This window comes from Pteropus medius, unplaced genomic scaffold, assembly GCF_902729225.1.
Source record: "Pteropus medius unplaced genomic scaffold, Ma_sr-lr_union100, whole genome shotgun sequence".
NCBI classification, from domain to species: domain Eukaryota; kingdom Metazoa; phylum Chordata; class Mammalia; order Chiroptera; family Pteropodidae; genus Pteropus; species Pteropus medius.
Genome location: NW_024349227.1, coordinates 2,024,502 through 2,049,812, shown reverse-complemented (window position 1 = coordinate 2,049,812; position 25,311 = coordinate 2,024,502). Strand labels below are relative to the sequence as shown.

Here is a 25,311-nt window from a genome sequence, read left to right as displayed (position 1 = left end):
CAAACTGGGCTCTTCAGAGTTATGAAGCGATTCCTGTGGGGTCATGGGTCAGCAGGAGGCCAAGTCAACTAAGCGGGTTCTGTTCTACCCGCTTTGTTCCAACCATGGCAGCCTTGTATTAATTTCCTGTTGCTGCTGTAACATATTACCACAAATTTAGTGGCTTAAAACAACAGAGATTTATTATCTTACAGTGCAAAATGGGTCTCACTGGGCCAAAATCCAGGTGTTGGCAGGTCTGCGTTCCTTTGTGGAGGTTCTAGGGAAATTCTGATTCCTTGCCTTTTCCACCTTCTAGAGGCCACCTGCATTCCTTGGCTCATGGCCCCTTCACTCTTCAAAGCAACAGGTCGAGTCTTTCTCACATCGCAGCACCCTGACACTGATTTCTGCCCCCTCCTCCATATTTAAAGGGCTCTCATGATTACACTGGGTCTATCAGATATTCCAGGACCATCTGTTTTAAGGCCTGCTGATTAGCAACCTTAACTCCATCTGCAACCTTAACTCCTCTTGCCATGTAACCTGACACACAGGTTTCAGGGACTAGGACACAGGCATCTTTGGCGGGGGGACATTATTCTGCCTATCACACGTGTGTTTTGAAAAAACAGATCGATACCTATAAATGTTTGAAAGCCACATGACTGGAGGACTCTCAGTTGCCATCAGTTTTAAAGTACTGGGGGATCCTTTTAAGAAACTCAGGAACTCTGGGGCCTGCCTATCGAACATGACTGTCGACAGGTTTAGGCTGTCCCAGTGGGGCGTGCAGAGTGATGCGTCTCTATGTCCACCAGAAAAGAGGTCACTAGAGAAGGATAAGCGAGGGCTGTTTTAGGGAACCCGCCTGTCTCGGCAACTTCCTTTCCATTCCACACGAACACATACACTCAGATTACCCTGCAAACATCCGTTTTCGGTGTACTTCCGGGTACGGTCAGATGGAGCTGGGCGTATGAGTGTGTGTCCATTCATGCGTGTGAATAATCTCTCCCATCCGACCAAATGATCACAGAGGCCATGACTCTGTTTTACTTTGCTCCCCATTACCCATCCCCATCCCTTGGCACCACACCTGGTGCAGAAGGCACACTGACTTGACCGTCATAAAGTTGAGATACCATCTTTTCTTCCCATATCTTGACCTTCAACATTGTCCCCTTCCTAGATCCATCTAGGGGAGTCCCCAGATTATCTGTAACAAATTCTAAAAACAGTACCAAATTCAAACAGCGAAGGTCTTAGAATCTTCTTGCTGGCGTCTTTCCAAGCCCTTAGTGATCAACTCTGGAATTTGCAAGAGAGACAGACTCTGACTTGCCCTGAGGGAGATGGTGGCTTCTCATTGTCCTCTCATACAACATAACCTCTGTATTATACCTCTGCCAATTGCCTGGGACCCAGTGGGGGCTGAATAACAAAACTCTTATGAGAAAGATGTCCCATGTATTATTAATCACAGCCCAGATGTTTTGTAATTTTATGCAAATTACTCACCCTCTCTCAGCCTTATTTTTTTCCTTGGTATAAACCAGCGGCTCATTCCTCTTCCTACCTCTATCACATGTCCCAGGGGATCCTAGAAATGTGATTCAGTAGGGGAAAGCCATTCTTTGGAGGAGTGGCCCTGGGGAAATTGAGGTGGAAAGGATCTAGCATTTATTGAGCGTCTACTTTGTAGCAGGCACTTCACACAGATTAGCTCATTTAATGCAGTGGCTGAGAACAAGGGCTCTGGAGTCAGAAAGATTTGGGGCTAAATTCTGGCTCTGACACTTGCCAGCTGCGTGCGGCCTTGGGCAAATTAAATTACTTAATGTTTCCCAGCTTCAGCTTCCTCTGCTGCGAAATGCGGGACCAGCATATCACAGCGTTATGTGGATTAAGTGAGATAAATGCAGTGAAGCTCTGTCATATCGTAAGCACTCAGCAATGTTAGCTCTTACCATTAATAACCAATGAAGTGAGTGTTATTAATCCAAATTTATAGATGGGGAAACTAAGGCTCTGAGAGGTTAAGTAAAATGCCCAAGGGTGTGTGGTTAAGGAAAGTGGACTCTAACGCAGCTCTAACTGATTCTGGTTCCTGTGGATTTAAGCTGGGAGGATAGAGGCCTCAGGGCTTGTGCCCAGAGCCTCTGGGTAGAGTTGGTGGGCCCTCCTTTGTCAGGATGCCTAGCAGAACCAGTTGCCTATGTGACTCTCAGCTCCTGCTCCTTGGCTGGGAGCGGGGTGGGGGCGGGGACAGTGAGTGTACTACTGAGGGTCCCCACTCCACCCCAGGGTGCTCTCCCTACAGGTAAGAAGTGAGCCAAACCCCAAGTCTCAAGACCCAGGCTGCCTTCTTCCAGGGAAGGGACAGACTAGCTCATTTGGGCACGATATTGTTTCCAGTTCACTGTATACGAAACAGATGGGAATGTTCTAGGAGTAATCTACCAAACAGGAACCCAGACAGTGAGAGGAAGGGAGAAGAGAAGCAGACCAGGTGAAGGAATGGAGCTCAGGGGGTTGGCAGAGACCTGGGGCTGACATCAGTGGGCCGAGGGGCTGGTGGACGGCAATCGATTAGCGGATGAAGATCTCGGAAACCACCCGAAAGCTGGAAACGAGACCTTCTCAAAGCAAGAGGTGTCACAAGACAGAGATCAGCTGGCAAAAACGCCAGACAATGTGTTTTCATTCTCTTAAGAAAGGGCCACTCTGCTGTCCAGAGAGAACAAAGGGGACACCAGGAACCCGGATGGTGAAGGAACGAGAGACAAAGACTGCTCCCCACCCATGTGCCCTTTGGCTTCCCTTGCACTCCCACCCCACTATCCCCTCCACCCCCACAAACCCCTTCCAGGCTCCCCTCACCTCTGAGAATTCTCCCCTCTGCGGGTCGACACCACCCCGTTTTCCAGGCCCCCACCAGCCGCATCTCCTCAAGGCAGCATTCCCTATGTACTCCCACACAGACTTCTCAGTTCTGATAACATTTATAGTCTAAGTCACACAGTTTAGCACTTGGTTTTAAATACTGTCTGGTATTATTCCCTCGTTATTTCTTAGGAGTATAAGTTTTGCCTCCCCAACGGATCTGTAGGTTTCTGTACCAGCAAAGATTGTGACTTACGTTTCTTTATATTCTCCTCACCTCACCCCACATCACTTAGGACAGAGCTCAAAAAGTGCTTGGGGGGTGAGCAATAATTGATCAAATCAGCTTCAACGGCTGGAGAACATCCTGACTAACCACCTGGTGAAACTGAATTAGCCAAAATCCTGGAGTTTTTAAAGGGTCAAGTCATTGTCACCCCCTTCCCTAAACCCCGCCAAAGCTCTGCATCTCACTCGGAGGAAAGACCAAACTCCTCAGCACAGTTTCAGGGCCCTCCAAGATCGGGCCTCCTCGGTGCTCCTCAGACCCACCAGGCACAGCCCGGCCCCCGAGCCCCTGCTTCTGCTCTTCCCTCTGCCCCCCGTGCCCTTGCCACCTCGCAGGCGCTTCGTCGTTACTCACATGTCACCTTTGCAGCAAGGTCTCCCTGGGCCACCCTGTGCAAAATGACCAACTCTGCTCTTTTTAACACACCCTCTCCTATCCCTCCATTACTTAATCTTTCTAGCACTTGCCATTTATTTCACCGTCTCCCCATACAATCAAGTATAAGCTCCTTGAAGGCAGAAATCTCTGATTGCTTGTTGCTCGCTGCTTTCTATACCCACAAGCCGGGAACAGATGCTTAAGAAATATTTGCTGAAAGAAGGGACTCCAGTCCCACCCTGTGTCGGATGTGGCTGAGGCGTGTTTCTGCTCAGAGATGCGCGATGGACAGGAGAATTCTGTGGCTCCCCTCCAGGTGCGGGATTCCACCATTCCACCCCTGGGCTGACTCTGGAGAAGGATCTTCTGAAGTTCAGGGGCCTGGAGCTGTGTGAGCCCCAGCTACCTTCATCCCACTGGGAGGTCTGTCCGGAAGTGGAAGATGGAGGGGTGGGGTGACTTCTACCTACCCCCGTGCACAGCTTTTAAATTTCTAGCTTGCCCACCAGCTGCCCCTCTGTGGTCGCTCCATCTCCTGGCATCGCCACCTCTGCCCTCCTAGGCCACAGACAGACACTTTCATCACCTGCCTTTGAACGCTTCTTTTGAGAACACTGTAGAGGAACATAACCTCTCCTGCCTTTCTTCTCTCTTCCTCCTTTTTCTTCCCCGCTGAAAGGATCAGGTAAGACAGACCCACTTTTCTTGCGAGACCCACACTGGTTGCCTAACAATCACTGCCTCTTCTTCTATATGTTTTTTCCTGAAGGATCTGCCTTGTGTGTTTGTAAATATGAATGATTGGACTTGTTCTTCCCAAGACACATGAGGCTGCCTTGTTAGAGACACCCCACTGCACCAATCCCAAACCATCCCCACCTAATGTGCTGAATCTGGGGTCCGTGCCCATCCTCACATCTCCCAGAAGTCACTGCTGCATTGGGTCCACCACTGTGATCGTGGGGACTGACTCTTAGGGTCCAGCTTCTCTGAGGCCACTGGCTCCATGTGGCCCCCGAAGCACTTAGTTGAAGCTGATGGAAACAGAGTTGGCTTTTGAGGAGCTGTGACCTGTGGGAGCAGGAGGAAGAGGGGACACCGTCTCTGAAGGTCCCCAAAAGGGGACAGAACTCTGGCTTGGACATAACTTGGACAGTACTTGGGGAGCTTCTGACTGTAGGGAGGGAGGAGAATGGGCTAGATGACCCCAGAGCACCCTCCAGGCCCAGGGACCGCTAGATTCTGGGGGTGGTTAAAAAGCAGGAACCCTCGGGTCAGAAGGAAGGTCAAATTTTTTTCTAGCTATATGTCTTTGAGTAAGTTACGGAACCTTTCTGAGTCTCGGTTTCCTCAAGTTTAGAGATAATGAGTACCTACCTAAGAGGGAAAATTTTGAAGATTTAATGTGATAATGTAGGTAAAGCACTTGGTACAGTGCCCCGAACATAGTAAGTGCTCAATAAATACTAGTTGCTATGATTAGTGCCATTACCATGTGGGAGGTAGAGACTGAGAAATGGTTATTGCCCCAGGAACCCTATGCCTGCTCTTCATCTTGGAACTCACTTCAAGTCCATTAAATGCTGAGCAGCAGGGAAGGTGTAGGTGACAGAAATGTACAGAGAAAAACTGAATTCCAAGGCAGACCTGGTTTGACTCACCTAATAGGCACTTCCCTCGAACCAATAGGCACTTGTCCTCTGGCTTCTTTGACTTCCTGGGGACCCAAGAGACACCTTGGGTCCCCAGGAAGTGAAAGAAGCCAGAGGACAAGGGCTGTGGCAGCTCTGGGTTTGGAGCAGAGACTGCTTGATGGTGGCTTAGGACATTAAGGAAGTCATGGTCATGAAACCAGTCCCAGCAAGGATGCGCCAGGTCCCCTGCCCAAAGGCTGTTTCAGGCTAGAGAATATGGGGACATTCTGGGAGACCTGTCAGCTGACTGGAAGCTCAGCTCTGAGCATTGGAAACAAAGAAGCTGAAGTGAGACATGTCCAAGGTGTTACTGATATCCACAGAAGGCGACATATACGCAACACAGCATTTTTTCATACACGATCCCTGTGCCCAATACCCTTGGCACCAGTGCCCCCAGGCCCACCATCTCCGCTCGATTGACTCCTTTTCAAGCCCTAGCCCAAATATCACATGCTTTCAGAACCATTTCTTAATCTGCAGACAGAGACTGTCACCTCTTTATCTGCTCATCCCTGTATTATAGCACTTGTTTCATTATTATAAGATTGACTCTCCTATTGAATAATAATAATAATATACTTACTTTGCCAGGCACTGCACTAAGCTCGTTACATGTATTAACTCATTTAATCTTCATAACAACTCTAAGAAGTAGGCACTATTATTATCCCATTTATGCAGGAGGAAACTGAGGCACAAAGAGGTTAGATGACTTGCCCAATGTCACTCAGCTAGAAGCAGTGGAGCCTGGATTCAAACCCCAGCTGCGGCTCCAAAATCCGTATTCTTACTGTGAAGTCCTGGAAGGCGGGGGCAACACCTGATCTGTCTTTGTCTACAGCGCCTAACACAGGTCTGAGCAAACAGTGGGTGCTTAGAAAAGATGGACTGGTTGAGTAAGCAAATGCCTGCATACGGTTAATCTGGTGGCTATTCCAGCCTCCGAGTTGTGGGACGGACAGACCAAGGCTTTGGGGGAAGCAGAAGATAAAGGCATCCTTATCATGCACCTTCTCGTAACAATTCCACTGCACTGTGCTCTGTCCTGTCTGGTTGTGTCTTTTCTCACGTGTCTTGCTTTGTTTTTTGTTTTTCAGTTTATCTTCTACCTTCGTCCTCCTCCCCTTCTGTTCCTGGTCACTCTCCCTCTTTCCTGCCCCATTTAGCCTCTGTCCATTATCTTTGCCCTTCTCTGTAATTCTCGCAGGCTCGAAAGCCTCCCACCCCCACTCTTTGCCTTGGAGCTTTTATAGAGTCCAGGCTTGGCCAAGGAGGCTGAGAACACCAGTGGCATTGACTCATTAGACTGGCCATGGACCAAGCTTCTACCCGCTGACCCTTAACGAAAACAACAATTTCCCATCAACTCTACTTGGATGCAGGGTGGTGGTATGGAGCAGGAGTTGCCTACCTACAGCTTGGCACACATCTGAATAGTATCAGAAAGACCCATACCCTCCCTGCCCCCTCTCTCAAGGTCCCAACTCCTCCACGAAGCCTTCCCTGATCACTTGAGAAAGTTTATTCATGCCAGCATTCAGCAAATCTTTATATGTGCCCATATTCTGAGGGAACAAAGCACGCTCCTGAAAAATTCAATTAAAATGTAATCTTCAGATAACTGTACAACAACTTACCAGATGTCACAGACATCATAGGGGCCAAAGGAACTGCCGACAGTCAGTGATTTCGGAACTGCAGACAATCAGTGATTTCAAAACAGAGACCTATGTGACCTGAGGCAAGTGGCTGATCGTCTCTGGTCCTCTCTGGTCCTCAATTTCCACAGCTATAAAGCAAGGGATTATAATCCAGACCTTAGAAGGTTGTCAGGAGGGTTGAATAAATTTTGTAAACTTCCTGACAGACTGGGGTTTAGTATGCACTTAGTAACAAATTTGTCTTTCTCCTTCCTTTGTTTAAAGCACTGAATTTCTACTCAGCCTTTCCAGAGAACTGGCCCATCCTTTTCAGGTCAGAATATATCTTAAGGGCGGGATGGCCCCAGGTCTGTAAGCTTTATGATACCTGCTATACCATAAGGAGATGGGCCTGTCATGTTAGAGGTCACTCAGTGTGACGACGATGACAATTCACTAGGATTGTTCACACTCCCCCACAAGCAGTGGATCTTTGAAAGAACTTGATGGGCACAGAACTAATCAGCTAGGAAGTCCAGGTACAAGTTCGGTTCTGCCCTGAGACATGGAGGTTTGTTTTATTGCTGTATCCTCAGCTCCAAAAATAATGGCAAGTACACAGTAGGTGCTCAATAAATTGTTGAATGAAGGAATTTTCCAAAAAGCAATGGATTTTCTTTTTCCTTTCAAATAAAAAGGAGGGGGGGAGGTAGGAGGGGCAAGTGGCAGGGTACGGAAGACATGCCAGGGAAATGCAGCTGTCAGGCCCACCAGCTCCTCCTCTGCAAAAGGGACGCAGCAAAGCCAACGGCGCGTGTGTTCCCACTGTCCAGGTGTTCTGGAGCACAGAGCACATGCCTGGCTGTGGCCAGAGCTGCTGTTTGATGGAAGAGCAGCGGGGCAAAGGTGCAGACAGACACTTGGGAGTGGGGGAGGGAGAAGTCTTGGGGAGAAGGAGGAGGGTGAAGGAAGAGGAGAGCCCTGTGAGGAGAAAGGGAGATGATGAGATGCTTGAGGAAAGAGAGTGAAGAGTGGAGAGCATAGGAGAGGGGGAGGAAGGAGGGAGGCACAGGGGCTAAAAAAATGGGGAGTGGAGAGTTACAGAGGAAACTGCTGTCTCAGCCGGGGTGGAATTTGTCTTAGTAGACCTCTGGGTTCCCACCGCCTTTTAGTACCTCCTTCAGGTTAGTCCGTGCCAGGGGGAAGGTGTGGATTTGGGGGTGCTCCTAGATGCAGGGTGTATGCCAGACCCTGGGCCTGTCTCAATCCCTGGAGCACCCAGTCCTTTAGTTCCATCCTTCCCAAATAATGACATCCCATCCCAGGTCCAGAGGAATCCCCTGGGCAGGAAGAAGGAGACTCTGTGTGAGCCAGTTCAGGGGAAGGCAAAGGGCCTAGAAGGCTCAGACCCCTGCTTGTGCCCTTCTCTTTCCATTTCCCCACAAGGGCACCTAGGCCAGCCAGGGAAATGGGTCAGGCCACCCACATGAGACTTTTTTTCTGATAACAACAGGGCCCACAGGCAAAGGGGTCTCAGTGCCCTGCACACAGCCTTGCCCACCCCATGTCCAGCATTCTTTGTTGGAGGGATCTTTAAGGAGCGGTAGGCAGTGGGAGGGGACCCCGGCCTTCTCCTGCAGGAAGAGGACACTGGGCTAGAGCCCATCCCCGGCTGGCAGGGAAGACGGACGCTGCCTTGAGTCTGGGTGCATGGAAGGACCCAGAGTCCCTGATGATTGTGACTAAGCTGGCAGGGAGCCACCTCTACGCTTCTGACCAGGGAGGCTGTTCTCTCTAACACCAACCTCCCGGGGTCTTCAAGAAGAGCGCTTGTCCGGTCCATCTCTGCCACTGAGTGCTGCGCCCGGTCCACCCCCTCCCGACCCTGCCATTAGAAACTGCGTTGGCTCCAACAGATGGGAGCTGCGGCAGGCTGAGGAACAGAGCACAAAGCACAGCTGACATTTTCCTTCCTGTTCGTTTGGTGGGGGAGGAAGGACAGGGACGGGGGTGGGGGAGGAGCACAGCAACACCCCCTAGGCCCGCCCCCAGGGTCAAGTCTCTAGCACCTTTAGCTTCTCAGCTGAGCCCCATCACCCGCAGCTCCTCTCCGGCTAGGCAGCCAGAGCCTGTGGCGCCCTTCGCGGCAAGACAGACGGACCACCTGTGGCTGGCTAACCCTGGGTGCTGCTGTCTTCCCGATTCCGCTCCCCACTCCCAGACTCCCCAGGATGGGATCAAGGCCGGCCCATCCCCCACCCCAAATGTCCCATCCTAGTCTGCGGACAGACCTCTGCCGGTCCGGGAGGAGCCTGGCTCCTGGTTCCAGATACTTCGGACAGACACCAAGGCCACCTTGTTCCTCCACACGGACACCCGGGCTCCAAGGAAGGAGAAGTCCCCGCGGCTCTGGAGCTCTGCTTGCTACCCGCTGTCCACTGCTGTCACGCCCTCCCTAACCTCTCTGCCACCTCTCGGTTCCCGGACATCTCAGAGCTCCGCTCTCCCCAGCAACAGTTTGGGGGCGGATCGAGCCTCTCATGGTTGATTACGGTCCAGACGCCCCCTCGCCCGTCGCCTGGGGTCCAGCCGGCGCAGTCGGCTGCCTTCTTTACATTTTCCAGCCCGCCTTCTCTCTGCTCTCGCGGCCGCCTCCCTCAGCGAGTCACCAGCTCCCCTGCAGGCGGCTCGGCGGCACCCGCGGCCGTCCCTCCCCCAGCCCCCGCTGCGTCCCGGCGGCCACGCCAGCGGCCCTGGTGCCAACTGGGGTCAGCCCGGAGCCGCGCACTTACCCTGTGCCCGCCGTCCGGGTCCCGGAGCCGCCACGCCGCTCGGCTGCAGCCCAGCTTGGGCTGGGGAGCCTGGTCCGCGCCCTTCTTCCGCGCGCCGCGCGCCCAGGCCGGGGAGGTTCGTGGGCACCTTAGCGTCGTGGAGTTGTCCTGGGAGTGGTGCTGGGGCAGAGCCCGGGAGGGCGACGGCAGAACAACGATCCGCCCCGCCCGCCCGCCCGCGCCCCGCACCCCGCACCCCGGGCTCCGCACCGCCCCCTGCGCTCCCGGCCCGAGGCTGCGGGCTTGAGCGGGGCGCTCCCTCCGGCGCGGCGCGGCCAAGTGCACCCAGCAGGCCCCCGCGGCGCCCTGCGCCCCTCCGCGCGCCTCCTCCCGGCTTCTTGCTCGTCCTCTTCACCCGCTTCGCCGCCGCTCTCCCAACCTTCCCAGCCCACTCCGGTCGCCGCCTCGCCGTCCGCAAGCCACGCCACCCCCCTCCAGTCCCGCTGCCATTTTAACTCCTGAGTGGCCAGAGGCCCCCTCTTCCTAACAAACAACCTCTCCCCAGAGGGAGGAGTTGGGTGGAGCCAGATGCTAAAGCTTGAGGGTCTGGGGCCAGTGATGGTCAGATGCAAGGCTTGCGTGAAAGAAGGGGGCACAGCGACTGGGTCTGAGAGGAGACGGGGATGGCTCTTCTGATGTTGCTTTTTACCCTCTTGCAAAGTCCAGTAGGTTCTACCCTTCCTAAGTTGACAGCGCACTAAGGAATGCCGTGGGCTGGAATTTGTTCATGGACACAGACATCTCTATTCTAAAGATTGCAAACCCTCTGAGTTCTCATGCCCTTGCAGCATCGCCCCCTGATCAAGGCAGTTCTGACGTCTTGGAAGATCCCACCCTGGCCCTTAGCAAAGGATGTCAGTCTACCTGGGTTTTAGGCAGGAACTGGCGAGCCCAGTCAGGGGCTTGGCTTTGGCGGTGCCTACCCTGCAGGCTGGGAGGTTATGAATACTGGAAAGGAGAGTGGGAGCTGATCCATGCTGAAGGTGGATGCTGGGCTGCTGCCTGGTGGCTTGGGTCCCTGCCACCAGTGTGGGCTTGGGAGAGTGGGTCTCCTGCCTTAGTGGGACCTTCCTCTAGAACCACTCAGAGTGGACACAGCAAACTCAGCTCCAGGACAGGCCACATCTGCTGATGGGTCTTGACCAGAGCCTGCAGAACCCACAGGAGAGTAGGTGGGGTGGAGTCCAAGGTATAGGGAGTTCTGTGAGAAGGGCATCCATTATGTCTTCCTTCATCCAGAGCTCCCCTCAGTGCCTCCTGTGAGGTGAGCTCTGGGCAGAACACGGACAGAGCTTTCTGGCTCTGTCTTTTCCAAGGGCACAGACAGTGGTACCTCCACGCACGGAGGCTTTTATAAAGTTGGCTTGAAGACCTGTGTGTTCTGTATGCACAGAGGCTGTTCTCACCTTTGTATATTCAATAAGTACATATTAAGTTACCAGTGCACCCCGAAACAACCCCCATGCCCCCACCCTCCACCCCTGCTGTGAGACAGAATGGCCTCAAGGAGCTTGGAAGAAGGAACAAGTTGGGACCATATGAAACAAATTTTTAACATTTCAAGGCAATGGAAGTGCCATTGAAATACAGAAAGAAAAAGCCATCATGGGCTAGAGTTATTCATAGAAGGTTTTGTGGAAGATTTGAGATTCAAGCTGAGTCCAGATGGAGGGACAGAAAAACAGAGACAAGCAGAGTAGAATGGTTTGTCTGGAGGGGAGGGAAAAAGGAGAGAATTTATAGAGCTACTTTTGGATGCCAGGCCTTTTCACATCTCTCTCATTTTATCCTTTAAGTTGACTCTTACCCCACTGAACAGACAGGAAAATGGAGGTTCAGAGAGCTTAACATCTACAGGCAGAATTTGAACTCTCTTTGAACCCACAGTGTCCTGGCTATAACACCACATTGCGTATACAGAGTGGAGCAGCTGATGAAGAATCTGAATTGCCAGGCTGAGCAGTTTAGCTCGACTACGCATTCGTGGTTTGGGATGAAAGAGGCAGGGAGCTTGGAGACTAGTGAGGAGGCTGTTGTAGGAAGGAGGGCGAGGGGAGCAGTGAGAATAGAGAGCAATGGGTCTTTGTAAGGAAGACCTGGCAGAACTTTGACACTGATTGAGTGAAAGGGGTCAAAACTTGACTCTAAGCTTTTGAGCGTGTTTGGGTCCATTGTCAATTCAGTGGAGCCACCTCAGCATCCAGAGGGCCAATGTCATTGTATACAGTATTGATTGCGCAAAAGAGGAAATGCTACCAATCCTTTACTAGCTCAAGGGCATGAGCTCTCTCACGCTCCAGTGCCCCAGCCTCCCAGCATCTATGTATGCTGCCTAGTGCATCTTAGCTCCCAACCAGACCGGAAGCTTCTGGAGGGCTAAGACTGTCCCACACAACACCAAGTCAAGACTAGTATCTTATAGTAGGTGCTCAATAACTGACTATTGAAAAATAAATGGAGTAAAAGCAAGTCATATTTGCCAGGTGGCTGGTACCTAAGTGGCAGACTCTGTAAGACCCATGTTGGGTAAGAGAATTGCATTGCCCATGGGGAGAGAATGGGGAAATCTTCTCTTAAGCTGACTCCAAATCTCTTACAACCCAATGGGACTGAGGGAAGAAGAGCATAGGTTTGAGAGCCAGAGGTTTGAAACTGCTTATCACTTCCTCTGTGTTGCTTCAGGAAAAGTGCTTAAATTCTCTGAGTCTAATTCTTTCTTATGTAAAAATATTAATTCAAGTAATAGCAGTTAATAGTTGTTAAATACCTACTACATGTAAGGCATGGTAAAGCACATTTATGCATGAGCTCATTGAAAATTCCACCAACCCCAGGACCTGAGATAGGAGAAAAAAGACGTTTGACATTAACATAACTGGTACGTAATGGAGCTAAGATCTGAACCCAGGGCTATCTGATTGTGCAGTCTAAGTACCACACTACCCTGTGACACTTCCTTAAGTCAGATACTTTCCTAGAAAAAGGTAGGAATTCAATTCAGTCTTTTGGAAGCTCTTAGGTAATTACCCAGAGATTTTAATGGCCCTGTTACTGACCTTGTGCCCTCCAAGTTAGATCTCTAGGTTTAGCCACGTCAGGAAGCCTGGGAGGGACTCTGTAACACTAGAGTTCCTCCGGAGAAGGATGCTGGGATTATATGCCTCTGCACATGATGCTCGATTCAACTCCACTTGGTTCTTTAACACAAGGTCACATACTGGGCTAGTAGGCATGCTATTTGTGTGGTGGAGGGCAGTGAGAGAGGAGGGCTCTGGAACCCGGCAGATGAGCCAAGTCAGAGAAAGGAGGTTGGGGATGTTTGCCACCTTTAGTGGACTTTCCTCTGCCAGGGCCCCACCTCAGGAGGCTCTGGATGGGGTCTTTGGAGTCACTGAGGACTGTTGTCCCCCAAGTGACACAGCTAGGTAGAGAGTGTGGCCCTAGAGCAGTGGTCCTCAGGCTTAAGCATCGCCTAGAGCATGTGTACAAATGCAGACAAACAAGTCCTACAGCAGAAACAGATTCTGCAGTTCTTGAAATCTGCATTTTGGCAAACTCTCCTGATTCAGATGATTCCGATTTAGGTGCCTGGATGAGCCCTGCTTTGAGACACACTGGCTTGTGGTGCCCATTGCTCTCTGACCTTTCCTGTCTGGGCTCAGTGACAGCAGAGCCCTGTACTCTAGCTATTAGGGAACAACAGTGAAAGAACACAGAATTCCTGCTAGAGGCAGGTTCATGGTGAAGCTGATGAAGCTTAAGCTTTAGGGTCACTCACCTGAAGGGCAGGTTGGCTATGAGATCTGGGAGTTGTAAAGTGTTCTATATAGGGAGGGGAGGCCAGTTTTCAAACAGGAAGCATTTTTATGTAAGCATTTCTGGTAAACTGAATAAAGAGATGTCAGAAGAAAGGGATTTGAGTTTCCGAGGCTCACATAAACTGTTGTGATTGCTTCACTTCTAAAAAAAATATTACCATTGGACCTAATTTTGTATTTGTTCTTTTTCTTCAATGGGCCTCTCAAAATCTAGATCTTCCCCTGGCCTCTCAGATAGCTCCCAGGATCCACAGACACCCTTGGATCGCAGAGAACCGGAAAGGCAGGAGGACATTGCAGATGGCAGAGCTGCATGGAACTGCAGGGAGTCCTCACATTCTTGGAAAAGGCACTGCAGGTAAAAATGATGTAGGTCGAATTTGTTTTTGCCAGAAACAATGTGAGAATGGAAATTACATTCCTCACCAAGGTCCTGGTGCCCAGGTTTTTGTAGGAATAAATGTAAACACCATAAACACCATATTTAATCAACTGTAAATGATACACCTGTACTCATATGTGTTAAATTGAATTTGAGTATATAAAACAGCTAAACTGGGCAATATGTTAACCAAATACCATTCTATTTAATTTAATTTAATGTATTCAAAGATTCCTTGGAGACATGTTGTTTGGGGAGTGGGTGGAGGGAGCCACGGAGAGGATTGGAGACTCCCACTCCCCTCCACACAAAGCCCGTGTAGGCGAGAGGGAGACTCCCAAAGGTCCGAGTTGGGGGACAAGGGTTTCGTGCCCCATAGCACCTCCAAAACAGACAAACCAGGCAGTATCATATGTGGATACAACTGGCTGACTCTGAGGTGCATGTATCTGAAGTCAAAGGCTGCATACACACCAATAATGGGGGCCCTTGGGGAGGGCTTGGAGGACTTGGAGTTTAATCAGGCTGATCTAGAATGGCTTTCTGGAGGAGGAAAGTTTTGAGAAGATCTTTGAAGGCAGGTTTCTTGAGAGATCATCAGTCCCAGGAACCCTCAAGGACCTTTTCACTTGACTTTTGACCCACCTCACTGTAACCCACAGGCTGTCAAGAAGACTTTGTTCTCAAGTGCTCATCACCCACCTTCCATCTACTTCAGTGTTTTTCATACTAGAGGTGGAGACCCATTAGCGAGCTATAATAAAAACTTTTTAAAAAAATGAAATAGAGTAGGGTAGAAATATTTTATTAGTACTTTTGTTGTAGTTTCATAGTAACATGGGATGTGCTGAGCTGTGGTGTTCGGTGTGTTTCTTACTATGGTACTATGGATCTCCATCAAACTTTGGCTATTTATTTCCAAAGCCTGAAAATAAGATACACACGGGGTATCTCACATGTTAAAAATAAAGTATTTAACCAAATCCAGTCTTTCTACTTTGCGTGACTTCTGTTGATTGTCTTTTTTTCCAATCAGACTCTATTCATTTCTGAAGATTACATTTCAGAAATGATTCGCAAGGCAGAGAAACGAGTTCCACATACCCTAATCCCATCCTTTTCTCTTTGCACTGTCTCTGACCCCTGTATTTTCCTTCTTATTTCCTCTCAGAGAAGGAAGTCTTTATGGTCATGCTTCCAATATCTGAATTAATTCCAGCAAAGATCCTACAGCTCACAGGGCTCTCCAAAGATCACTCCTAAAGTCTCTCTCAGCAGCCGCCACCTGAGGCTATTTTTGCTTTCTAAACCTGTGCTTCTGAAACTGCATGTACAAAAGAACCACCTGGGGAACTGACTAAAATGCAGCTTCCTGGATCCCATGCAGTGGATCCTAAGTGGGGTTCCCGGACTGCAATTCTGATCAGCTCCCCAAGAGGTTCTGAGGACCACACTTCTCCCTTCTGCAGGAATAGTCTTGGTTCAGGCCACTTTATATTTATTTGCCATCGTTTGCACTTTGTCTGAAAAGTTACCTTGTCTGGGTATCTCATCTTCCTACTTAAATTATAAACTCCAAGGAACTGTATCACTCATTATTATTTCCCCAGGGTGCCCTGCAGACGACCTTGCTCATGGTAGACTTCCTATAAGCTCTCTGTGCATAAGACAGAACCCTCCCAAATATCTCCCTACCCCTCCCAGCCCCTAGCCCCTGGGTGGGGGTTCCCACTGAGGAGCGCTCAGGGCAGGGCTAAGTGTCTGAGTTGCTCCCTGGATCGAACAGTATTATTGATTTGGTGATTCTGGCTCTGTCTGACTTTGTCCTTTCCATCCAACCTCCACAGGTTTAGGGAGAAGTGAATCGGTAAAAACTAATGAGTCCAGATGACCCCCCTGGGATTGTAGCTTCATGAAGGGCTCTTATGTTCTTCCCATGCAAAACACATTGAACAGCTATGGCAGAGGGCTGAGCAGCAAGGCTAGAACTAGAACAAGGCACGCTAGTCTAACGCAGCCTAAAGCAAGCATCCTGGACCCTAAATCCTGACACTTAGACCTTAACATGGACAGAAGGAGAGAGGGCTGAGGGAGACATGGTCTGCACAGTCTTGTTCCTAGATCAAATGGTTCTTCAGGCAGAGGTCAGCTTGGTCCATTCTCCTGTCCTGAGGAGCTGTCCTGCATGATAGGCAATTTGGGTAAAATTGACACTGAGCCCCCTGATTCTGTGCTGGAGCTTCAGGGTGTCTCATTTAGTCCTTATGAGGTTCACAGTGGCTCGTCTCCAAAACCAGACTCAGCGCATGTCCTCTGGTCAAAGTCCACTGGGGTTTGTTTTTTTCTTTTTTTCCCTACACATCTCCCCTGCCTCTTATAAAAACCCCACAATCCCCGAGAGCCAGCTGTCAAAGGGACTAAAATCTTCACAGTCGGAAATCTCACCCTTATGTTTTATCCTTCCTGCTCTTCCTCCTACAATTCACATTTGTTCCTATTTTAACCTCAAGGGAGGTGGAGAACAGCCTGTCACTGGTCACCAGCCTCTGTATGTAGGACCCCGAGCCTTTTGGTTCATGAAATCTTTTCTGTCTTCTTTTCTTCAGGCACTATAAACCCATCTCCTTTGCTGGAGGGTTTCTCTTCTGGAAAAAAAAAAAGAAAAAGTTGTAAGGAGAGGAGGGACGAAAGTAGGGGAGGATGAGAGCTGAGGAAATAAATGAACACTCTCTCTCCCTGAGCTGAGGGAGACTGATCTGCCTGAAGGCAGGACATGAGAGGGCGACCCCCAAATGCTGGGCTCCCTACAGACCAAGAGCCTGGGCAGAAAGTACAGGCACTCGGGTCACTTCTGTGTATTTCTGCATAAATGGCTAATGGTCCAAATCCCTTCATGGATCCCAGGCCGCTGGCTCTGTTAGGCAGGTCCCACCCTGGAAGGGAAGATGGGTGAAACAGCCCTTTCCGGCCTTACTCACCTGCATACCAGACCAGCGGAATTTTCACACTCCAGTTGGGAGAACAAAAAGCTGAGGGCTGGGGTCAGGCACCGAGCCCCTTCTCTTCCCTGCCTCCACTGCGATTCATAAATGATCGCCCCATACATCGAGTAGGGTGGCTGGAGCCGATGACTAATGCATGCCATTTTCAAGATGCTCCCTCTGCACAGGAAAGTACATTCAGATCCAGGTTTTAATTGTGTGTGATTTTAGCTGAGATGGCGTTAATTTATTTCCTTTGCTACTTCAGCGGTTCTTCCTCTTTCATCACGGTGTAATTATCTGGAATGTATCTTTTTTTTCTTAAGGACAAAGAGAAGAAGCTGATCTTGCTCCTTTTCCACTGATTGAGGTTCAGAACATTCTAGGGGCCGCCAGATGCTGTTCAATGGGTTCTTCAGGATGGAGACCCTATGGTTTTCCCCTCCCTAGTCTCCCTGCCCTCCCACCTACAACCAGATTTGTCAAAGGAAATGCTGAGTGCCTCAGGACCCTTACTAACCAGGCAGGCCCTCTGACCAGAGGAGATTTTTCAGCCAGGGCTGGCTCCAGTGAGTTTCCAAAATAAGGGGTGCTTTCTTCCTTCTACAACCTTCAGAGAAAGGAGGAACGAAGGGCTTCTTGGAAGAAAGTGACAGAGTTAATCAAAGAAAGATGGGGTACAGGACATCTAAGGCCCCTGAGTAGTGCTCTGAAGCTCATGCATTCTGACTCTGGTCACGAGAGAGTCTATCATTTAAGAAAGTGAGTAGGGCCAGAGTGAATATGATAACCCTTTAAAACAATGTTTTTAATTTGTTTTCTTTTAACTCGAACTCTGTGATAATCATAAAAATAGCACACACATCTTCAGAGATTCTATTGTATCTTGGCCCAGAACTTTGCCCTCTTTGGAAATTGTTTTGTTATATATCTGCACTAGCTAAGACCATTTTTATCGAGGCTGACTTACTCTAGTTTTTATTATGAAAATGAAATAAATTTTATTTTCCAAACATAGAATTATAGTAACTTGAATATGCTTTTTCAGTCTCTAGATAAGTCCCCAGTTGGAGATTAAGCTCCTCCACCCCTCCCCGTTGGAGCACAGCTGACTCACAGACCTAATATTCAGCCCAGGAAATCAAAAGAGCATTGGCCATGCCAGACAGGGACCATTTAAAGACCCTTTTGTCTCTTGCCCACGTTGCCCTCCCCATCCCATGAAATCAGTGTCTTCTCTGGTCATTATGGCACCTAGTAAGAAATTCAGTAAGTCTATGTTGCATAAACCTTGCAGTATTATTAAAAGTTATCATGTGCTGCAGTGTTGGTGCTTGGCACCTGACAAGGTGCTCCGTAAGTATTGGTTATTGTTCCTAAGGTCCCCGACACCTTGCCTCCTCCAAGGGTCCTAAGAAGCCCCAGCTGGTGGAGATGCTAGTTTTCTTGAGGTACCCTGGGATGGCTGTCAACTTCCTCTTGTTCTACAGAACTTATGCTTCACCACCAAATGGTGACAACCTGTCCAGATATTGGCTTCTTTCGGTCAAGTCAGAAGTCTAGCACAGTGCCGTGCACATAGTAGGGCCTTGAGAAATGTTTGTTGTCCCCCCACCTGGCAGCCCCTCCAGTTAGGCAAGACAGAGTCTGGGGGAGCTGGGGCTGGACCTCACGGCTACTTAGTGAACAATTAAGCCTCTGATTGTGCTCTTTATGCACAGGGCTCTGATTTGCCTGCACATTCTTATGACTTGAAAAACATTCTTGGCAGCCCATCTTTCTAGTGTGTTTAGGGGTTTATTGGAGGCTAGTGTCACTCTGCTGTTTAAAATTTGTTTCTGAGTTCTCCCTAGGTTGCTTTGAATAGCTTTGGAGTTCGATAGCTCTTCCTTCCAATTGCTTTCGGTCATTTCCTGACTGTGTTAGCTGCAGTCTCAGTCTCTGTAGGGCAATAAGTATCAGTTCCTTTCCCAGTCGGGCCCCGGCCAGGCTTAGTGGACATCTCTGGCCATGTGATGGAGATGCCGTGACTCCCGAATGTGCCTGTCTGTCCATTTGCCCCAACCTTCCATTTCTTAAAAGCAAAACATTTACTTACTATATGATCCTGCAATCACCTTCTAGACATATATCCCAAAGAAATGAGAACTTATGTCCACATGAAGTCTTATTCTGGATGTTCACAGCAGTTTTATTTGTAATAGCCCCAGATTGGAAACAACCCAAATGTCATTCAATGGGCGAATGGTTAGACAAACTGTGGTCCATCCCTGTTACAGAATACGACTCAACAACAAAAAGGTGTGAACTATTGATACACACTGTGCTGGCTGGAAAATTACTGCTTGGCTATCGCCCATGGGAACATAGGCTATCACCCATGGGAACATAACATTCTAACAATAAGCTTTCTGCTTCTGTACCCCCACTTGCACAACCGACCTGTGGGTTGACAGGTAGTGAATAGGAGAAAAATAGACCTTTGTGTTTAAGACAGAATGAGGAATGGGATTTAGGGCTTAAAAACTCTGTACCTCTACATTTCGGGGCTGCTTAATTTGGGGTCTGCGTACCCCTGGCAGACCCAGCTGGCTGAATAAAGAGCGTGTTTCCTATAACTCACTGATTTCTGGTGGTCCGTGTGTCTTTCAGGGGCTGGCGGCTACAACAACACAACAACTTGGATGGATCGCAGGGCCTGTGTTAAGTGAAAAAAGCCAATTTCAAAAGGTTACATACTGCATGATTCCATTTATATGACATTCTCAAAATGACAAAATTATACATATCAAGAAAGATTAGCGGTTGCCAGGGTTTGGGGAGGAGGGGTGGCTAAGGAGGGGAAGAAGGGTATGATGTGACTATAAAGGAATAGCATGAGGAGTTTTGTGAATGGAATAGTTCTGAATCTTGATTATAGTGGTGGTTACACAGCGATAAATTGCATGGAAACACACACACACACACGACATTAATAACAATAACAATACACAATAATAATAATAATACGCATGTAAAATCAATGAAATTTGAATAAGGTCTGTGGATTGTACCAAGATCCATTTCCTGATTTCCAAAAAAGAGAACCTCCAGCATTTGTTTGCACTGTCTGTCAGCCCCTGATCTGCCTTTGGTCTCTGGCATGATATTCAGGTATGTTTAGAAGGACCAGACTCTGCTGGCATTCTCAAATATTAGAAATATAGCTAAAATACTTAGTTCTCCTTCTACAGTATGATGAATCCATTTTCCCAGAATCATTATAATCTTGTTTGGGAGCTCTACATATTTCCAGCCTATACTTTTTCTTGTGGTATTGTACTCTAAGTGGATTATCTACCCTGTGAAGGAGTACTATAAACTTATTTTGTTTATTTGATAAGTCTAAGCCTAATCAGCTGCACCTTCAAGTTTAAGGAGGATTCTGAATTTGATTACCATAGGACTCAGATTCTGCTGCTAATTTATTTTGTCTATTCTCTGAACCCCTGGCGTGCTCCTGGTGGTTCGAGGCTCTGCCCTAAGGTTGTCGTGGGGTATGCAGTGTTATCTGCCCTTACCCTGATCTTTATGAGAACCCTGTAAGTAAGGCATTGGTCCCTCTGTTTTAGATATGAGAAAACTAAGATTCAGACATGGTGGGTGACTTTTTACAGGTCACATGGCTAAAAATGTCAGAACCAGGAGTCCAGCCCAGATCTGTCTGACACCAATCTATATATATTATAATAAATTCTGGAATGAGTACCGAAGTCTAGCGCATTTTGTCACTGATTTGCTCTGCGACATTGAACAAGTCACTAAACCCTTCCCAGTTTCCTCACAATGAGGTGGTTTGGCCAGGTGGTCTTTGACATCATAGCTGACTATCATGCCATGTTTTCCTACTTGACTGCGAGCTCCTCAAGGGCAGGGACTAGAAAGCCGTCGAGGCCCCTTCCCCAGCATCTCTCATTCTCCTTACATGAAGAAGACCCATACGAGTTGTTGAAGAATATTCGGCTAACCGGGGCTGTGTGAATGGGTAGGCAGGGTGCCAGAGCGATGCTGGTTAGGAGTGAAGGGCTGCGACAGAGGGAGCCAGTGGAACTAAGTGCTGCTCTCAGCAGAGGGAGGCCTGGCCTGGCGAGGAGGAGGAGGGATGGTTCTGATGTCTGGTTATGCCGGGGTAAAGCATGCAGACAGAAGCGTGGCTGAGGCTGTCAGTTCTAAGGCCAGCACTTTCTGAATGGGTCTAGGTGAGCTTGTTGGTTTTGGTGGTTTTAGAGGAGAGAGGTGGTCTTGACTCAGAGCTATGGCTGGACCTGGTTATCCACGCTAAACCTGGTTAAGCACGCAGGATTCAGCAACTGAGTAACCATGACCCACTCAGCTTTCCGTGGCTTGAAATAGCTGTCTCTTCTTCTCTAGCCAGGAAAGTCAGTCTTCAATGCTCAGCTCTGTGACATGTTCCTGGACGATCTGGGAGAAGTGATCCCTCTCTTCTGCTCCTCCAGGGCAATTATGCGAGTCCATACCTTGACATTTATCACTGCAGAGGAGACCATTTGGGGCTCTTAACATCTGACCAAACACATGATTCTTCAAGACCCACTGCAGAAGCATGGCTGTCAGACATGGCTAGCTCCCTGGCCCTCCTCCCCGGGTTCCAGCGGGAGTAACCACAGTGGCTCTCAGTCCTCCTTGGTGGTCCTCACACTTAACCCTCATGCCTGCCTGCTACCTCCCTCATGTGCTCTTACCTCCTCTTCCCCCCTCCCTCCCCAGTTTGCACTGTTTAATCTTTCTCACGTATATCAATCACCTGCCCACTCTGGGTCCAGCCCAGAAATAACGAGAAGGGGGCACCAAAGCATTTTGTAGAAGACACTGCTCCTACAAGAAGATAGCACCACACAACCAAGGGCTGATCTGAGGCCATTGGCTATGAACCATGAGGTCTGTGCAGGGGCAGAGTGACGGTGGGGCTGTCCCTGGGGCAGAGTGACCCACGGGGCCATGTCTTCACAGCCTTCCTTCTGCTAAACATCGTCCTTGGCTCTTCTCCGCTCAGTAGCCCCAGGGAGAAACTGGCGCGGTAGCCACATGCAGGGCTGGAAGTCTCAGGCAGATGGCAGCTGGTTTGGGGCGTCTTCGTTTCTGGGGAGAGGTGGTGGGGACCTTTCCACTGAGATGTCCCAACATGGTGAACCAGCTTTAGTTTTCCCATTGCCTTTCTCAAACTTGTTTCCCACCCTCGCAGGGACCTGAGGGAGTCACTTTGGCAGGTACATCACAGAGGACCTCAGCTCCCAGGCCTCAACAGATGCTCTGACACAGCAAGACAGGCTGGGAGGGCCCAGGCAGAGGGAGGACATTGTTCCTCTGGCTGCTTTATTTCTTTGGTTTGTGGCTGTTTGACAACAGCAGTAAAAACAGCTTATAAATTAGGCGCCGGGCTGTAAACCAGACACAGGTGCGGTGCAGGGAGCGCAGGGGCTCTCTTCCCTGAGTCCCTGCACGCTCCCCCTGCAGGGCAGGACGGTTCTCTCCCGCACCCCAGGCCTGGGGCGGGGAGGGGAGAGGGGCCCATGGCTTTCACCCCTGGTATTTTCTCTGATCGCAGAAGGGCAGGGCAGCCACTATCAGCCCCTCAGAGGCTCTTCAAACAGAGAGATGTTTATGTCTTTTCAGCGTGGTCCAAATCACAAGCAGGAAACTGGAGCTTAGGGAACATAAACCAAGGGATACAAGGTAGGGATTTTTTTAAAATCAACCTCTAGAAGATCTCAAATGAGGCCAGTGGGAAGGCAGGAGGCAGGCAGGCCTGGCAGTTCAGTGTGACCTGATGCAAAAATCTTTCATGTTTCCCCCTCCATGCAGTGGCCTCTCTCCCAGCTAGTTCAGAAAGCCAGCTATTCTAATGGAGGAGGAGCCTGACAGAGCTGGGGACAGGGTCTCAGTGCAGCTTTGAGGAACTGCCAGGACAGACCTAGTCTTCTGGCAGCTGTGTACACTGCTTCTCTGGCCACAGGAGGTGACCGGCCCAGCTCTCTATGAAGCACCGGACCTTCCTTCTCCAGACCCTATGGGAGCGTCAGAGCCTGGGATGGGGGCACCTAAGCATCTAAGCATCCACCCAGTTGTGCTCAGTGCACGCTGTGTGTGGAGGGGCCTCAGGACTTACGTATTAGAGCTGACCCTAAGAGTTAGTTCCTGAACACGGAAAACAGCTGTTTGGTCTCAGCACCCCCAGTTCTGTTCCTCTAGTCTTTCCATCCGCCCCCTGGCATGGCTGTGTAAAGCTCCTACAGCTGAGTCGTTCTCTGCTTTTGTTGATGTGTTTTCTTTGCCTGAGTCAAGTCATTGTGTGTGCCCTGCCCACATGAGGAGAGGGCGAGGGCAGGGACGGAGTCGCTTCTCTTCCAGATTGGAATTGTCCTTTGGGAGCAGGCCTGGACACAAGGACGCCAATAGGCAGGGAGAGGACACTCAGGGCCCCCTGGGAGAGGGTGTGCAGGTGACACATGTGCACATGCGTGCACATGTGAGCAAACAAATTGACACTGAGGTGCAGGTCACAAGTCTTGTGGGGGTTGCTTTTCTTTAGGCATTGTAGGGTTTTCCTTATTCCTTTATCCTGCAGGGCAGCTGCCTGCACAGCCCACCCTGGCCTAAGCCCAGGAGGTCTTGAAGGGGCAAGTTTCCGGGTTATATCAGACCTACCTTAGATCCAATGTGTTTTAGACCAGTGAGCTACAAAGCAATGGGCCATCCACTTTTTGAAAAAGAAGACGTTTCTGACCCACTGAAAACATCTGGAAAATACTCTGTCAAATCTAATGAGCTGCGTGACCTTAGGAAAGTCACTTAACTTCTCTAAGTTTAGAGCTTTTATCTTGGAAGTTAAGAAAGTGATCCCTGTGAAATCGCCATTAGGATCAAATGACAGAGTAGATGAGAAAGAGCTCTGAAAAGTCAGAGTGCTGTAGAATGTCTAGACGTCTGTGATGACTACACTGACCGTTAGAATTAGTGCAGACTTTGGCGAACGCTAGAAGGAAGCCTGAGCTTGCTAGCCTAATCCTCTCTCTATGTGCTGCATGTCTCAGTCATTTTACACACACGTACACACGTGCGTGTGCACACATACACACACTGCCCCAGATGCTGTTGATTGATGGTTGACCAATTCTGCCACCTGGGGTACCCAGGAACCCATATCTTCCCACAGTGTGGAGCCCTGGACCAGGAGCGAAGGCTCTCTCCTTGCCACCCTTAGCTCACACTCTGGGACCCAGGAGACTTTAAGACGACTCTGGATATAAATCTAGATCCATCTGTGTGTGTGGAGGTCTCCTGAGCCAAAAGTTCCTTTGTGAGGGTCAGGGTGACATCCTGGGACACCCTTTGGCTAACTTATGCCTAATGTAACTGTCCCCAGTGTGGGAGCGGGACTCCTGGGTGGGTAGTTTCCCCTCAGAGATAAGGGTTTATGGGCCATCAAGAACAACTGCCATCTCACTGGGTGGGGTGACAACATAAGAAGTATTTCTATTTTCGCAGAATAGGAATTAAAGGACCTTTTTAATGACAACCTTAGTTTTAATTCTGGAGAAAGTCTTCCCAACCAGCCTGTCTACAGCAGCAGACGTTCAGACTGACCCACGTCCTCTCTCCCCGTCCCAGCTCTAAGGCCATTTGGCACATAGGCCTGGCGTGGCTGTTTCTGCACCTCTGGGAGCTCCCAGAGCAGGAACCCAGGTCTCTTCCCGCTCCCCGCGTTCATATTCATCCACACAGGACTCTGTGCCCAGGGGCTTTCTGTTGGTTTTGGCCAAACTCCGAATACAGATTACCTAGGATTTCTGTGGGGCCGGACCCAAAACGAACCACACTTAGGAAAGTTCCAGTCTCTCCTTGGCTCTGGAATCACAGTTGGCTGCAGTGCGGTGGCGCAGGAGAGGGGGCTGGGTGCGGCCCTCTCTCCTCACCTGAGTTTCGACCTCCTGCCAGGAGTTGGGGTGGGGGCTGCGAGTGCCGGCGCGGGGTGCAGGGTGACCCGTGTCCCCTTGGTCATGCCTCTCCAGATCTCAGCTCCGGTTCTACTGCAGCAGGAAGGAAAGGGCCGAACACTGAAGCCTTCTTCCCTGCTGTCCCCAGCGCGGTATTTTTCCACCTACTCCTCTGGCTTCCTATCGATTTAAATAGAGAGAAGGCAGGTGCGGGGAGAGAGGAGAGCCACCGAGGGAACGAGAGGCCGACTGAAGCAGAGAAGGGAAGAGGAAGAGGGATGAGCAGCATGGGGGGAGGGAGAGAAGAGAGGTGAGTAGGAACGAGAATCAGAGCTGAAAGAGAAGATAAGCAGAGGACATGGGAGCAAGAAGATGAAAAACGAGGGAGACAAAGGAGGGGAGTGAGGGGAAGAGACCCCGCCCAGGCCGCCCCTCC

General features: G+C 49.8%; 1 protein-coding gene across 6 annotated transcripts in view; it reads right to left on the bottom strand.

Moving 5' to 3' along the window:
• The window catches only part of LRRN2 (leucine rich repeat neuronal 2), a 63,575-nt gene extending 53,220 nt beyond the window's left edge, over window positions 1-10,355 (bottom strand). For 3 of the 6 annotated variants that reach the window (XR_005657102.1, XR_005657101.1, XM_039881800.1), the window contains exons 1-2: window positions 9,662-10,355; window positions 6,867-7,018 (exon numbers count right to left, since the gene is read on the bottom strand). The gene's annotated coding sequence lies outside the window, so the exon portion shown is untranslated. Of the gene's footprint in view, window positions 1-6,866; window positions 7,019-9,160; window positions 9,552-9,661 lie in introns of those variants that run through there. The other 3 variants (XR_005657105.1, XR_005657104.1, XR_005657103.1) reach the window with 2 other exon arrangements.
• Between the last annotated feature and the right edge of the window lie 14,956 nt (window positions 10,356-25,311).